Genomic DNA, 14985 nt, shown 5'->3' on the forward strand with positions numbered 1-14985 from the left:
AGACTTGGGGGAAAGAATCAAGGAGACTTCTTGCCTGGGGGAATTTGGCATGCACTTATTAATCCCATTTGGTTGCACTCCCTACTAATCCCTCACTCCATACCTGCCAAGGATTGGCTCTGCTCCCTGCTTCTCATCCCTGTCCTAGTTCTTCCTCACCTATTTCCATTTCCCACCACTGATCCTTCTCTCCAGTAAGATGCTATTCAACCTGATGAAATATAAAGAGTAGCACCACCCTGGAAGTCAGGATACCTTAGTTTTAGCTCCTGCTCTACCATTATCTAGCTGTGTGACCTTGGGCATGACTTAACCTTTGCTCTTCAGTCTGAACAGTCTTTAAGAATTGGTTTGGAGGGGAAAGGAAGGGATAGACAAGATCCAAGGCCTTTGAACTGTTTTTTGGAAATGGATTCTTTTCTTCAAACAAAATTTGATGCAGAGTCCCAAATATAAGTACAGAATAAAATGCTGCTGTTCTTGTTTGAAAGGAAGTGGGGTGCTTGGAGCCACATGCTCAGGCCCACTTTGCCCCCTCTCAGGAACCCTCGAAAAAACTTACAGGACTTATAGGACTCTTGGGGCTCTGCCAAGTCTCTCTTATGTTACATTTCAGTCCTTGTGAAACTCTGTTTGTTTCATCAGTTCACTTTTTCGGAAAGTTCACCTGCTTGGGGTAAAGGTCATGAAGTGGAGAATGTGGGGCTCAGTAACTAGCAATAGTAAAAAACATCATTGATTGGCTTACAGAATTTACTCTGTTCTAAGCATCTTACACACATACTCATCTGAAAAATCACAACAACCTTGTGAGGTAGATCTGTTATTATCTTAAGATTCTGAAACCTGCCAGCTTGACTCTCAACCTTTGACTTGAGACCAGTTGCCCAAGATGGAAGGTTATACTTTTCACAGTTTACCACCATAAGCAGTCTTTCAGAGTGATTTCTAGCTAGAGATCCACTCTTGGAAAAAGTCAGAACCTGCCCATTAGCATACACTGCCACAGGATTCATCACAGGATTCATTCATTCACTGGATTCATCTCATTTCCTCCTAAAAATAGTCCTATGCAGTAGTCCAGTCATATCATCACCATTATACAGATGAGAAAAACTGAGGTGTAGGGGAAATCAAGAGCTCTGTTCAAGGTCACACATCCCATAAGACTCTGAATACCACCATCAAGAATAATAAGCCTTTTATGTGAAAAGCATTTTAGAACTTCAGTGCCATTATTGCATTCTGCCTCCTGGAGTTCAGTGCACTTTTTCACCATGCTTTAATCTTGGAGTCCTGGTGGTACAGAATCTGCCTTCTACTCTCAGACAACACCACAGTGTCTTTATCCCTCATAACAAACTTATGAATTAAGTAATGATATTATCCCCATTTTACAAATTAGTTAACTGAGGTACCGAGAGGCTAAGTCTTGCCCAAAGTCACACAGCTAGTCAGCGATAGAGCAGGAGTTACAAATGAGGCAGGCTGACTCCAGAATATTTGCTCTTAACTACTACTCTATACATATGTAAGGAAACTAAAAGCCAAAGGGAAAAGTGTCCCTGAGGCCCCACAGTTAGCTCCCCTGACTCACAATCCAGTATTCCTCTGACCTTCTAATCCTAAAGTTACACAGTAAGGTCCCTTGACTCTAATCCTAGTATATGGAAAGATGGCTGGCATGATTTAAGCTAGAGGCCACAAACTGGCTTTCCCAGAGCCAGAATTCACCTGCAGAATTCTGTTTGTCCAGCACAGTGTTTGTTTAGAAAATTGACATAGACTGCCCCTAGGCAGGGCATCAATCACTGTCATTGTCCCCAGCCCTCCCTATTTATGTTTGCCAGGCTTTTTTACTCATTTGTGTGTATGCCTGACTTGTGAAGGTATTTGAGTTTATGACTTTTAGATTTAAGCATTGCAATATATAAGCACTGCACATACACACATACTCACATGCATTCACAAAAATATAGCCTAGTCTAGCTTCACGAAGAATTTGTAGCCCTACACCAAACACACCTTTATGTTTACTTAGTGTTTAGAATTAGATTTAAGATCAGAATTTAGTTTCACAGGCATTCATGTGTGGAAGAACCTCAGTTATTTTTTTTGTTTCATACTGTCTCACCCTTGCCTTCCCTGCTGTGTCTGGACCCCTGTCAATCCTGCTTCCTGCCATTCTTCATGCCTGAGTTAGGGCCCCTGCAAGCCATTCACTAGTTAATCTTTAGGAATGGATGGAGAGTGGAAACTAGTTTGGAGGGTTCACTATGTCCCAAGCATCCTCTCATTTAGTACTCATAAGTGTCCTAAGAGATAGGTGGCAGCACATTCATTTTATAAATGAGGAAACTAAATCTCAGAGAAGCTAAACAAAGACCTCAAAGTCATTAAGGTAGTAATTAACGGAGCTGGGATTTGAATGCAAGATTGTTGGACTACAGAGCCCTACACCACAGTTCCTTACAAGGAAGATGTATTCGTTTTCTATTACTGCATAACACATTGCCACAAATTTAGCAGCTTCAAACATTTATCAGCTCACTGTTTTGTAAGTCAGAAGTCTGGCACAGCATGGCTAGATTCTCAGTTCAGGGTCTCTGAAGGATGAAACTGATGTGTTTACCAGGATGCATTCTAATCTGAAGCTCAGGGTTCTTTTCCAAGCTCATGTAATTATTGCAGGATTCAGTTATTTGTGGTTGTAGGACTAAGGCTCCAACTTCCTTTCTGGCTACCAGCCAAGGGCCATTCTCAGCCACTGGAGGCTGCCCTCTGTCCTTGTCATGTGGACCCCCAACACCTTCAAAGCCAGCAACAGAGACTCTTCCTTGTGTTGAATGTTTCTCACTCTACGGATGTCTTTCCTGGAGGATCCCAGTCCCGTAAGGGCTCACCTGATGAGGTCAGGTACATCAAGAATAACCACTCTTCAAATTCAACTGAATTAGCACCTTCATTACATCTACCTAGTCTTTTTACAACAGCATCTAGGTTAGTGCTTGACTGAATGACTGGAAGGAAGGATGTGTAAGCTAAGGTCTCAGAATCTCGGGGGCCGTCTTAGAAGTCAGCCTACTACAGATGTTGATTCTTTTCATGTGTCAAATTTCATAGTGAGATAGGGAGAACAGAAACATCACATCTTTGACCTTAGGTAGAGGGATTCAAACTTTCTAAGACTTTGGAAACTTCATGCCACTTTCACCTATCCCTTGATCATGGTTGAGAAGGCCTCTATCTTGGAGTGGCCAGGAGTGAGACTGGAACAGTACCTAAAGGTTAAGGATGCTAAAGAAGTTACAGATTGGTTACATCTGCTCCTCCCTAGGAATGATCCATGGAACCTGATTTGAAATTTTTTTCTCTGGTGCTATAGAGATAGCTCCCACAGGGGTCTAATGCCCCAGGGCTGAAAAGTTAGTTCCCCATAGGATCCAGGCATGATATCAGGTCAGGTGTTACAATCTCCTAAAGAGGAGGTATGGACTAGAAAGCCCTTTGCCAATGGCCCTTTCTTGTCACTGCTCTGACCCAAGACTAACAGGGCAGAGATAGTGAACAACTCACATACTATTAAAACTATCCACTTATACTGCCCCCTTTCTCCTTGCTTTATCACTCCATTTAAGTAAGCCAGTGAGTCTCTGCCTTGACACAGTGGCAAGCTGACCTGTATCTTATATGAAAGAATTAGATTTGACTCTGGGGCTCAGGTGCAGAGGGCAGGAGGGGAATAGGGGTGGCCTTCATGGAAGAAAACAAGTCCTTGGATACTGGGTAACAGCTGAGACTAGCAAGCCTCATTGTCCAGGATTCCAAGTCGTCTAGCAACATCCTGGTCTCTGCTGCAGAGAGAACAGAGGATCCCCCAGCAGAATGAATGGAGTCTGATTTCAATTACGTTCAGTATAGTCACTCTCTTTAGGCAGAGAAGCCAGAACACCTGGTGCAGCTAGGGCCACTGTGGTCACAGGGACAAGCACACTACCTGGGTCCTGGAGGCAAGTGGGAATGCAGCTTCTCTTCCTTAAGCAGATGCCATATAGGCCTGGGGAGGAGGATGTGAGAATACCAGCCAAGTTCTCATTGGCACTATACGGAGAAAGGGGAATTATTTCATCTTGATGGATTCTTCCCACAGTCTCTGCACATATTGATCTTACTTGTAATGAGTTTGCTTAGGTTCACAAGTCATCATCCCAGGGAGATCTGAGTCATTGGTGGGAAAGTCGAGGTGACAGATTATATCTCGCTGATCTCACTGTCACCAATTGCTCTGCGTGTCCCTCCACCTTTTGAAAAAGTCCATGGATTCATTTGTGTATAATTCATTTGGATTCATTTCTTCTTTATCAATAGCTTTAGTGGGGTATTGCAAATGGGAAAGTTGCCCCAGAGAACAGTGTACATTTACAGCGTTATTCAATAGAACTTTCTGAGATGATGAAAATCTTCTATATCTTATGTTGTCCAATATAATACAGCCGCTAACTACATGTAGCTTTTGAACACTGGAAATGTGGCTAGTGAGACTGAGGGATTATATTTTTAATTTTTAAATGTTGTAATTAATTTAATTTTTTAAAATTTTTGCTTTCTATTTTATAGTTCAATAATTAAACTAAACTTACGTAGCCCACGTGTGGCTAGTTGGCTACTATACTGGACAGTACAAGTCTAGAAGGATCTCAGAGAGACACATGCTGAGATACAGCAGGAATAAGTTAGTCAAAAAGAGAGTCAACGTAACATAGGGAATTCTGGATTGGGAATTAGAGCCCTGGTTCTAATCTCAGCTCTGCCACTAGGTGACCTTGCCCTCTCTGGCTTCAGCCTCCCCATCTTTAACTTGAAAAGTTAAACTAACTAACGTCGAAAGTCCCAAAATAGTGGCTATGGACTGAATTCAATTTTGGGATACACAAGTTTCAGGAATTTTTTAAAAATCTATTAATGCCTTCTAGGTGTGTGTATGCACGCTTGCAGGCATGTGCCCATGCACAAGCATGGGAAGGCAGTAAGGCATTCATTCCAATTCACCAGTGTACTAACCATTCACATACACACACACACACACGCACACACACATGCACACACACCCTACTGTATTGCCTATGTAGACCCTGAAGGTCTTTGAATCTGTCACCATTGGATAAGATAATTTCTAAGGACCCTTCCTGTTTTGTCATGCTGAAAATCTTTAAGCCACTATAGTGTCCCAAATCTATTTCAGTTTGGGCAGATGACTGAAGTATTCTTATAGCCTCCTGTCTATTCCCTTCTGGATTTGATACTAGTTACGAAGTTTTGAGTCAAGGGTGAAGAAGGGAGGCAGGGATGATATAACCCCAGCCCCACTCCTCAACTCTGCTTTTGAGTTAGAAGCAGGGTTCAGGGCTTCAGATTCCTTGGGGAGGCAGTAGAGAGAATATGGGCTTTATAATCAGAAGATGAGGTTCAGATGATTGGGTTCTCACTTTTTTGATAGCTATGTTACCTCAGTTTATTCATCTGTAAAATAGGGATAAGAAATATCTTTAACCTCCTAAGATCATGTGGAATTAAGTGATGTAATGTGATGAAGCGAGGCACGACGAAGGCCCTGAAAAAATTAGTAGTTACCCTTAAGGGGACTAAATGGTCTGGCAACTCCTGAGCTCAAAGCTAGAAAGGTCCAGTAATGGGGAAGATGGGGTCTTTCTGTAGGAACTGTAGCAGGGGAGCAGATCCTGTAGGCCACCAGTCTGTGGAGCTGTGTCCAAGAACTCATGTTTGCAATAAGTTCACCAAATGACAAGTTATTGTGGGGTCCAGGCCTCTAACTCAAGAAGATGGTCTTGGCCCAGATCATACCTTGCAGCCTGTGCCTTTGGTGGGATGTGGGTGTTGGCAGTGGCTATGCATATCTCCTTATTACTGGCTGTGCCAAAGCCCTGCAGAAATGATTGCTGGACAAAGTCATCTTGCACTCAGGGCTGGTTTTCCAGGCTTCCTTGTTATTTTCCCCTGAGTTCTTCTGTGTTCCTCTTGCAACACCAACCCCACCATTTTCTTCTTCCCTACCCTAGTTGTTGGTCCAGACATGTAATCCATTCTTGCAGTGATTTATTGAGTGACGCCATGACTGGAGTTTGCATTGAAGGACTTCTTTTTCTAATTAAAACTAAAAGTCAGTTCCAGGCTGGGTGTGGTGGCTCACGCCTGTAATCCCAGCACTTTGGGAGGCCGAGATGGGAGGATTGCTTAAGGCCAGGAGTTTGAGTCCAGCCTGGACAACATAGTGAGATCCCATCTCTACAAAAAATGTTAACCAGGAGTGGTAGTGTACACCTCTGGTCCCAGCTACTTGGGAAACTGAGCAGGGAGAATTGCTCGAGCCCAGGAAGTTGAGGCTACAGTGAGCTTTGATAGTGCCACTGCTCTCCAGCTTGGGTGACAGAGGAAGATCCTCCTTCAACAAATAAATAAAAACTAAAAAAAAATGTCAGTTCCAGGTTGTGTCTTTTTTCACAGAAGCCAGAAGCAGATGAGCAGTAGGTTTTGTTGTATTCATTGATTTAAATTGAGCAATAAAATTCTCTCTTTGGTTTCTACCTTTCTTATTTATTATTATTATGTTAAAGGGATTAAAGTGGTTTATGGTCTTTCTTGGTGCAACTGCTTATGCTAGACCTCAGAATTATGACCTTTTCAATTATTTATATTTCTGTCTATATAAATACTGGAAAAAATAGTACAAAGTAAACATCGAGATGCCTAAGGACCTCTAAATTGTGTGTGTGAGCACATGGGGAAGATGGTTCTTAAAGTTTGAGTTTTGGATTATTGTGGTTGTCTTAAATAATGTTATTTCTTTCCAATGGCTGTCTCCTAGCATGGTTCCCATTTTACAGACTGATGGTAGAGGCAGAAAGATTCTCTCACTTCTTTGATACTATTGAGGATTTCAACCTTTCATCGTTCCTCTCCCCTTTGCTAAAAAATAAAAAAATCAATATGTATGTTATAGTGCATTTTTTTTATTTTGTTACTATTATACTTTAAGTTTTAGGGTACATGTGCACAAAGTTAGGTTTCTTACATATGTATCCATGTGCCATGTTGGTGTGCTGCACCCATTAACTCGTCATTTAGCATTAGGTATATCTCCTAATGCTGTCCCTCCCCCCAGCCCCCACCCCACAACAGTCCCCGGTGTGTGATGTTCCCCTTCCTGTGTCCATGTGTTCTTATTGTTCAATTCCCACCTATGAGTGAGAACATGCGGTGTTTGGCTTTTTGTCCTTGTGATAGTTTGCTGAGAATGATGATTTCCAGTTTCATCCATGTCCCTACAAAGGACATGAACTCATCATTTTTTATGGCTGCATAGTATTCCATGATGTATATGTATCACATTTTCTTAATCCAGTCTATCGTTGTTGGACATTTGGGTTGGTTCCAAGTCTTTGCTATTGTGAATAGTGCCGAAATAAACATATGTGTTCATGTGTCTTTATAGTAGCATGATTTATAATCCTTTGGGTATATACCCAGTAATGGGATGGCTAGGTCAAATGGTATTTCTAGTTCTAGATCCTTAGGAATTGCCACACTGACTTCCACAATGGTTGAACTAGTTTACAGTACCACCAACAGTGTAAAAGTGTTCCTATGTCTCCACATCCTCTCCAGCACCTGTTGTTTCCTGATTTTTTAATGATGGCCATTCTAACTGGTGTGAGATGGTATCTCATTGTGGTTCTGATTTGCATTTCTCTGATGGCCAGTGATGATGAGCATTTTTTCATGTGTTTTTTGGCTGCATAAATGTCTTCTTTTGAGAAGTGCCTGTTCATGTCCTTCACCCACTTTTTGATGGGGTTGTTTGTTTATTTCTTGTAAACTTGTTTGAGTTCATTGTAGATTCTGGATACTAGCCCTTTGTCAGATGAGTAGGTTGCAAAAATTTTCTCCCATTCTGTAGGTTGCCTGTTCACTCTGATGGTAGTTTCCTTTGCCGTGCAGAAGCTCTTTAGTTTAATTAGATCCCATTTGTCAATTTTGGTTTTTGTTGCCATTGCTTTTGGTGTTTTAGACATGAAGTCCTTGCCCATACCTATGTCCTGAATAGTAATGCCTAGGTTTTCTTCTAGGGTTTTTATGGTTTTAGGTCTAACATGTAAGTCTTTAATCCACCTTCCTCCTTTCTTAATAGAAACTGTGAAGTTTTCCACAAGTTGCCCTTCCCAATTCCACTAGTTATATCTGTAGTTTATAATCCTGTTTTTAAGGTACCAGTGTCACCCCTTCATTCAATAAATACTTACTAAATGCTTACTATGGACAGGTGAAGTTCTAGGCTCTGGGGTTACAAAGGAAACAAAGGCCCTTTTTTGTGGGTCTTATGTTCTGCTGGAAATAAATTTTCTCCCATTCTGTAGGTTGCCTGTTCACTCTGATGGTAGTTTCTTTTGCTGTGCTGAAGCTCTTTAGTTTAATTAGATCCCATTTGTCAATTTTGGCTTTTGTTGCCATTGCTTTTGGTGTTTTAGACATGAAGTCCTTGCCCATGCCTATGTCTTGAATGGTATTGCCTAGGTTTTCTTCTAGGGTTTTTATGGTTTTAAGTCTAACATGTAAGTCATTAATCCATCTTGAATTAATTTTTGTATAAGGTGTAAGGAAGGGATCCAGTTTCAGCTTTCTACATATGGCTGGCCAGTTTTCCCAGCACCATTTATTAAATAGGGAATCCTTTCCCCATTGCTTGTTTTTGTCACGTTTGTCAAAGATCACATAGTTGTAGATATGCAGCATTTTTTCTGAAGGCTCTGTTCTGTTCCACTGGTCTATATCTCTGTTGTGGTACCAGTACCATGCTGTTTTGGTTACTGTAGCCTTGTAGTATAGTTTGAAGTCAGGTAGCGTGATGCCTCCAGCTTTGTTCTTTTGGCTTAGGATTGTCTTGGCCATGCGGGCTCTTTTTTGGTTCCATATGAACATTAAAGTAGTTTTTTCCAATTCTGTGAAGAAAGTCATTGGTAGCTTGATGGGGATGGCATTGAATCTATAAATAACCTTGGGCAGTATGGCCATTTTCACGATATTGATTCTTCCTACCCATGAGCATGGAATGTTCTTCCATTTGTTTGTATCCTCTTTTATTTCATTGAGCAGTGGTTTGTAGTTCTCCTTGAAGAGGTCCTTCACATCCCTTGTAAGCTCGATTCCTAGGTATTTTATGCTCTTTGAAGCAATTATGAATGGGAGTTCACTCATGATTTGGCTCTCTGTCTGTTATTGGTGTATAAGAATGATTGTGATTTTTGTACATTGATTTTGTATCCTGAGACTTTGCTGAAGTTGCTTATCGGCTTAAGGAGATTTTGGGCTGAGACAATGGGGTTTTCTAGATATACAATCATGTCATCTGCAAACAGGGACAATTTGACTTCCTCTTTTCCTAATCGAATACCCTTTATTTCCTTCTCCTGCCTGACTGCCCTGGCCAGAACTTCCAACACTATGTTGAATAGGAGTGGTGAGAGAGGGCATCCCTGTCTTGTGCCAGTTTTCAAAGCGAATGCTTCCAGTTTTTGCCCATTCAGTATGATATTGGCTGTGAGTTTGTCATACATAGCTCTTATTATTTTGAGATACATCCCATCAATACCTATTTTATTGAGAGTTTTTAGCATGAAGGGTTGTTGAATTTTGTCAAAGGCCGTTTCTGCATCTATTGAGATAATCATGTGTTTTTTATCTTTGGTTCCGTTTGTATGCTGGATTACATTTATTGATTTGCGTATGTGGAACCAGCCTTGCATCCCAGGGATGAAGCCCACTTGATCATGGTGGATAAGCTTTTTGATGTGTTGCTGGATTCGGTTTGCCAATATTTTATTGAGGATTTTTGCATCGATGTTCATCAAGGATATTGGTCTAAAATTCTCTTTTTTTGTTGTGTCTCTGCCAGGCTTTGCTATCAGGATGATGCTGGCCTCATAAAATGAGTTAGGGAGGATTCCCTCTTTTTCTAGTGATTGGAATAGTTTCAGATGGAATGGTACCAGCTCCTCCTTGTACCTCTGGTAGAATTCGGCTGTGAAATCCATCTGGTCCTGGACTTTTTTTGGTTGGTATGCTATTAATTATTGCCTCAATTTCAGAGCCTGTTATTGGTCTATTCAGAGATTCAACTTCTTCCTGGTTTAGTCTTTGGAGGGTGTATGTGTCCAGGAATGTATCCATTTCTTCTAGATTTTCTAGTTTATTTGCATAGAGGTGTTTATAGTATTCTCTGATGGTGGTTTGTATTTCTGTAGGATCGGTGGTGATCTCCCCTTTATCATTTTTATTGCATCTATTTGATTCTTCTCTCTTTTCTTCTTTATTCGTCTTGCTAGCAGTCTATCAATTTTGTTGATCTTTTCAAAAAACCAGCTCCTGGATTCATTGATTTTTTTGAAGGGTTTTTGTGTCTCTATTTCCTTCAATTCTGCTCTGATCTTGGTTATTTCTTGCCTTCTGCTAGCTTTTGAATGTGTTTGCTCTTCCTTCTCTAGTTCTTTTAATTGTGATGTTAGGGTGTCAATTTTAGATCTTTCCTGCTTTCTCTTGTGGGAATTCGGTGCTATAAATTTCCCTCTACACAGTGCTTTAAATGTGTCCCAGAGATTCTGGTATGTTGTGTCTTTGTTCTCATTGGTTTCAAGGAACATCTTTATATCTGCTTTCATTTCATTATGTACCCTGTAGCCAGTAGTCATTCAGGAGCAGGTTGTTCCGTTTCCATGTAGTAGAGTGGTTTTGAGTGAGTTTCTTAATCCTGAGTTCTAGTTTGATTGCACTGTGGTCTGAGAGACAGTTTGTTATAATTTTTGTTCTTTTACATTTGCTGAGGAGTGCTTTACTTCCAACTAAGTGGTCAATTTTGGAATAAGTGCAATGTGGTGCTGAGAAGAATGTATATTCTGTTGATTTGGGGTGGAGAGTTCTGTAGATGTCTATTAGGGCCACTGGTGCACAGCTGAGTTCAATTCCTGGATATCCTTGTTAACTTTCTGTCTTGTTGATCTGTCTAATGTTGGCAGTGGGGTGTTAAATTCTCACATTATTATTGTGTGGGAGTCTAAGTCTCTCTGTAGGTCTCTAAGTACTTGCTTTATAATCTGGTTGCTCCTGTATTGGGTGCATATTTATTTAGGATGGTTAGCTCTTGCTGTTGATTTGATCCCTTTACCATTATATAATGGCCTTCTTTGTCTCTTTTGATCTTTGTTGGTTTAAAGTCTGTTTTATCAGAGACCAGGATTGCAACCCCTGCCTCTTTTTGTTTTCCATTTGCTTGGTAGATCTTCCTCCATCCCTTTATTTTGAGCCTATATGTGTCTCTGCACATGAGATGGGTTTCCTGAATACAGCACACTGAGGGGTCTTGACTCTTTATCCAATTTTACAGTCTGTGTCTTTTATTTGGAGCATTTAGGTTAATATTTACATTTAAGGTTAATATTGTTATGTGTGAATTTGATCCTGTCATTGTGATGTTAGCTGGTTATTTTGCTCGTCAGTTGATGCAGTTTCTTCCTAGCATCGATGGTCTTTACAATTTGGCGTGTTTTTGCAGAAGGTGGTACGAGTTGTTCCTTTCCATGTTTAGTGCTTCCTTCAGGAGCTCTTTTAGGGCAGGCCTGGTGGTGACAAAATCTCTCAGCATTTGCTTGTTTGTAAAGTATTTTATTTCTCCTTCACTTATGAAGCTTAGTTTGGCTGGATATGAAATTCTAGGTTGAAAATTCTTTTTTTTAAGAATGTTGAATATTGGCCCCACTCTCTTCTGGCTTGTAGAGTTTCTGCCGAGAAATCCACTGTTAGTCTGATGGGCTTCCCTTTGTGGGTAACCCGACCTTTCTCTCTGGCTGCCCTTAACATTTCCTTCATTTCAACTTTGGCGAATCTGATAATTATATGTCTCGGAGTTGCTCTTCTCAAGGAGTATCTTTGTGGTGTTCTCTGTATTTCCTGAATGTGAATGTTGGCCTGCCTTGCTAGGTTGGGGAAGTTCTCCTGAATAATATCCTGCAGAGTGTTTTCCAACTTGGTTCCATTCTCCCTGTCACTTTCAGGTACACCAATCAGATGTAGATTTGGTCTTTTCACATAGTCCCATGTTTCTTGGAGGCTTTGTTCATTTCTTTTTGCTCTTTTTTCTCTAAACTTCTCTTCTCACTTCATTTTATTCATTTGATCTTCCATCACTGATACCCTTTCTTCCAGTTGATCGAATCAGCTACTGAAGCTTGTGCATTTGTCATATAGTTCTCGTGCCATGGTTTTCAGCTCCATCAGGTCATTTAAGGCCTTCTCTACATTGGTTATTCTAGTTAGCCATTCGTCTAATCTTTTTTCAAGGTATTTAACTTCTTTGCGATGGGTTCGAACTTCCTCCTTTAACTCGGAGAAGTTTGGTCGTCTGAAGCCTTCTTCTCTCAACTCATCAAATTCATTCTCCATCCAGCTTTGTTCTGTTACTGCTGAGGAGCTGTGTTCCTTTGGAGGAGGAGGGGCACTCTGATTTTTAGAATGTCTCAGTTTTTCTGCTCTGTTTTTCTCCATCTTTGTGGTTTTATCTACCTTTGGTCTTTGTTGATGGTGACATACAGATGGGGTTTTGGTGTGGATGGCCTTTCTTTTTGTTAGTTTTCCTTCTAACAGTCAGGACCCTCAGCTGCAGGTCTGTTGGAGTTTGCTGGAGGTCCACTCCAGACCCTGTTTGCCTGGGTGTCAGCAACAGAGGCTGCAGAACAGCAAATATTGCTGAGCAGCAAATGTTGCTGCCTACTCATTCCTCTGGAAGTTTCATCTCAGAGGGTTACGTAGCCATGTGAGGTATCAGTCTGCCCCTACTGGTGGGTGTCTCTCAGTTAGACTACTCAGGAGTCAGGGACCCACTTGAGGAAGCAGTCTGTCCGTTCTCAGATCTCCAGCTGTGTGCTGGGAGAACCACTACTTTCTTCAAAGCTGTCAGACAGGGACATTTAAGTCTGCAGAGGTTTCTGCTGCCTTTTTTTTGGCTATGTCCTGCCCCCAGAGGTGGAGTCTACAGAGGCACGCAGGCCTCCTTGAGTTGCAGTGGGCTCCACCCAGTTCGAGCTTCCTGGCCCCTTTGTTTACCTACTCAAGCCTCAGCAATGGCGGGCGCCACTCCCCCAGCCTCACTGCCACTTTGGAGTTTGATCTCAGACTGCTGTGCTAGCAATGAGCGAGGCTATGTGGGCATGGGACCCTCCGAGCCTGGCGTGGAATATAATCTCCTGGTGTGCTGTTTGCTAAGACCTTTGGAAAAGCATAGTATTAGGGTGGGAGTGACCCGATTTTCCAGGTGCCATCTGTCACAGCTTTGCTTGGCTAGGAAAGGGAATTTCCTGACCCTTTGTTCTTCCCAGGTGAGGCGATGCCTCACCCTGCTTCGGCTCACACTTAGTGCGCTGCACCCACTGTCCTGCACCCACTGTCTGACAAGCCCCAGTGAGATGAACCCGGTACCTCAGTTGGAAATGCAGAAATCACTCATCTTCTGTGTCGCTCTCGCTGGGAGCTGTAGACTGGAACTGTTCTTATTCGGCCGTCTTATTAATCGTGCATATTCAACTTTGGGCAACTATGTGTATTCAATGGAAAATGGAATACCATAAAATTACCATATGTTGAACCCAAAATGATAGGATAGAGTTTGATAGTCTGAGGATGGAAAGGACCTTCAAGGCCACTTTTAAAGACCCCATTCCCATATGATGCTCTAATTCTTAACCACTGTGTGTCTAGTATTTTCTCATTTACAGTGATATGTGTGCCTGCCAACCTTTCCGTCTCCAAGAGCTTTAACTATCAAAATGTATGTGTGTGTGTGTTTGTGTGCATGTGTGTGTGAGTGTGCGTGTGTGTGTGAGTGTGCGTCTGTGTGTGTGTGTTTAGAGAGAGAGAGAGACAGAAATAGAAGGAGAGATTAAAATCCAATTCACTGTTCTTTCTGGGACCCAAAGAACAAGTCTAGTCATTCTTCATTTCTAGTCTTTTTCCCTAGCAATCAGCTAGACGTGCTAGACATAGACACACGTACATTACTCCTTTGATTTACAACATTCAGTATTTGTCTATCACTTATAAGATAAAACACAAACTTAGTTTATATTTTTATTTTTTTAGAGACAGTGTTTTACAATGTCACCCATGCTAGAGTGTCAGTGGCACTATCATAGCCCACTGCAGCCTGGAACCCCTGGGCTCAAGCAATCCTTCCACCTCTGCCTCCTGAGTAGCAGAGACTACAGATGTGCATCACCAGATCCAGCTAATTTGGTTTTTTACTATTTTTTGTGGAGATGGTGTATTGTCTTGTGGTGTTGCTCAGGCTGATCTTGAGCTCCTGGCCTCAAGCACTCCTTCCATCTCAGCCTCCCAAAATGCTGGGATTATAGGCATGAACCACCTTACCCAGCCAAATTTCTTAATATGATATACATGCTCCTTTAAAATCAAGCACCATCTTTGCTTTCAACCTCATTATTAACCACTTTCCCATATATGCAACATATGTTTCAGCCATACTAGTGTCTAGTTGTTCCCCGACCACTCCTTGGTGCTTTTGTTTATGCCGTTTCTGCCCACCTTTGCCTGGTGAAATCCTCATCAATCTTCAAATTCTAGGTCAAATACTATCTTCCATATAAAGCATTTTCTAAACCCACCTGTGTAAAAAGATTAGCATTTTCCTATTTTGTTGATACCTCCATTGCAGCATTTTCCAGTCCAACGTTTTCTAGAATTGATTGTGGCCAGCCTACCAGACTGGGCAAGGGCCTGTGTCTTCTCTGTCACCCAGAAGCAAAGGTCTAACAATGGATATCTGCTGAATGAATGAATGAAAATGAATCATTAATATATTAGTAAATGAGTTAATTAAAGTTCCAGGTATGAATACTGAAGGCTGCA

General features: G+C 41.6%; 1 protein-coding gene across 2 annotated transcripts in view; it reads left to right on the plus strand.

The window, feature by feature from the left end:
* The window catches only part of AR (androgen receptor), a 177680-nt gene that overhangs the window by 143035 nt on the left and 19660 nt on the right, over positions 1-14985 (plus strand). The window lies entirely within an intron of this gene.

Source organism: Symphalangus syndactylus, chromosome X, assembly GCF_028878055.3.
Source record: "Symphalangus syndactylus isolate Jambi chromosome X, NHGRI_mSymSyn1-v2.1_pri, whole genome shotgun sequence".
In the NCBI taxonomy this organism is placed as follows: Eukaryota; Metazoa; Chordata; class Mammalia; order Primates; family Hylobatidae; genus Symphalangus; species Symphalangus syndactylus.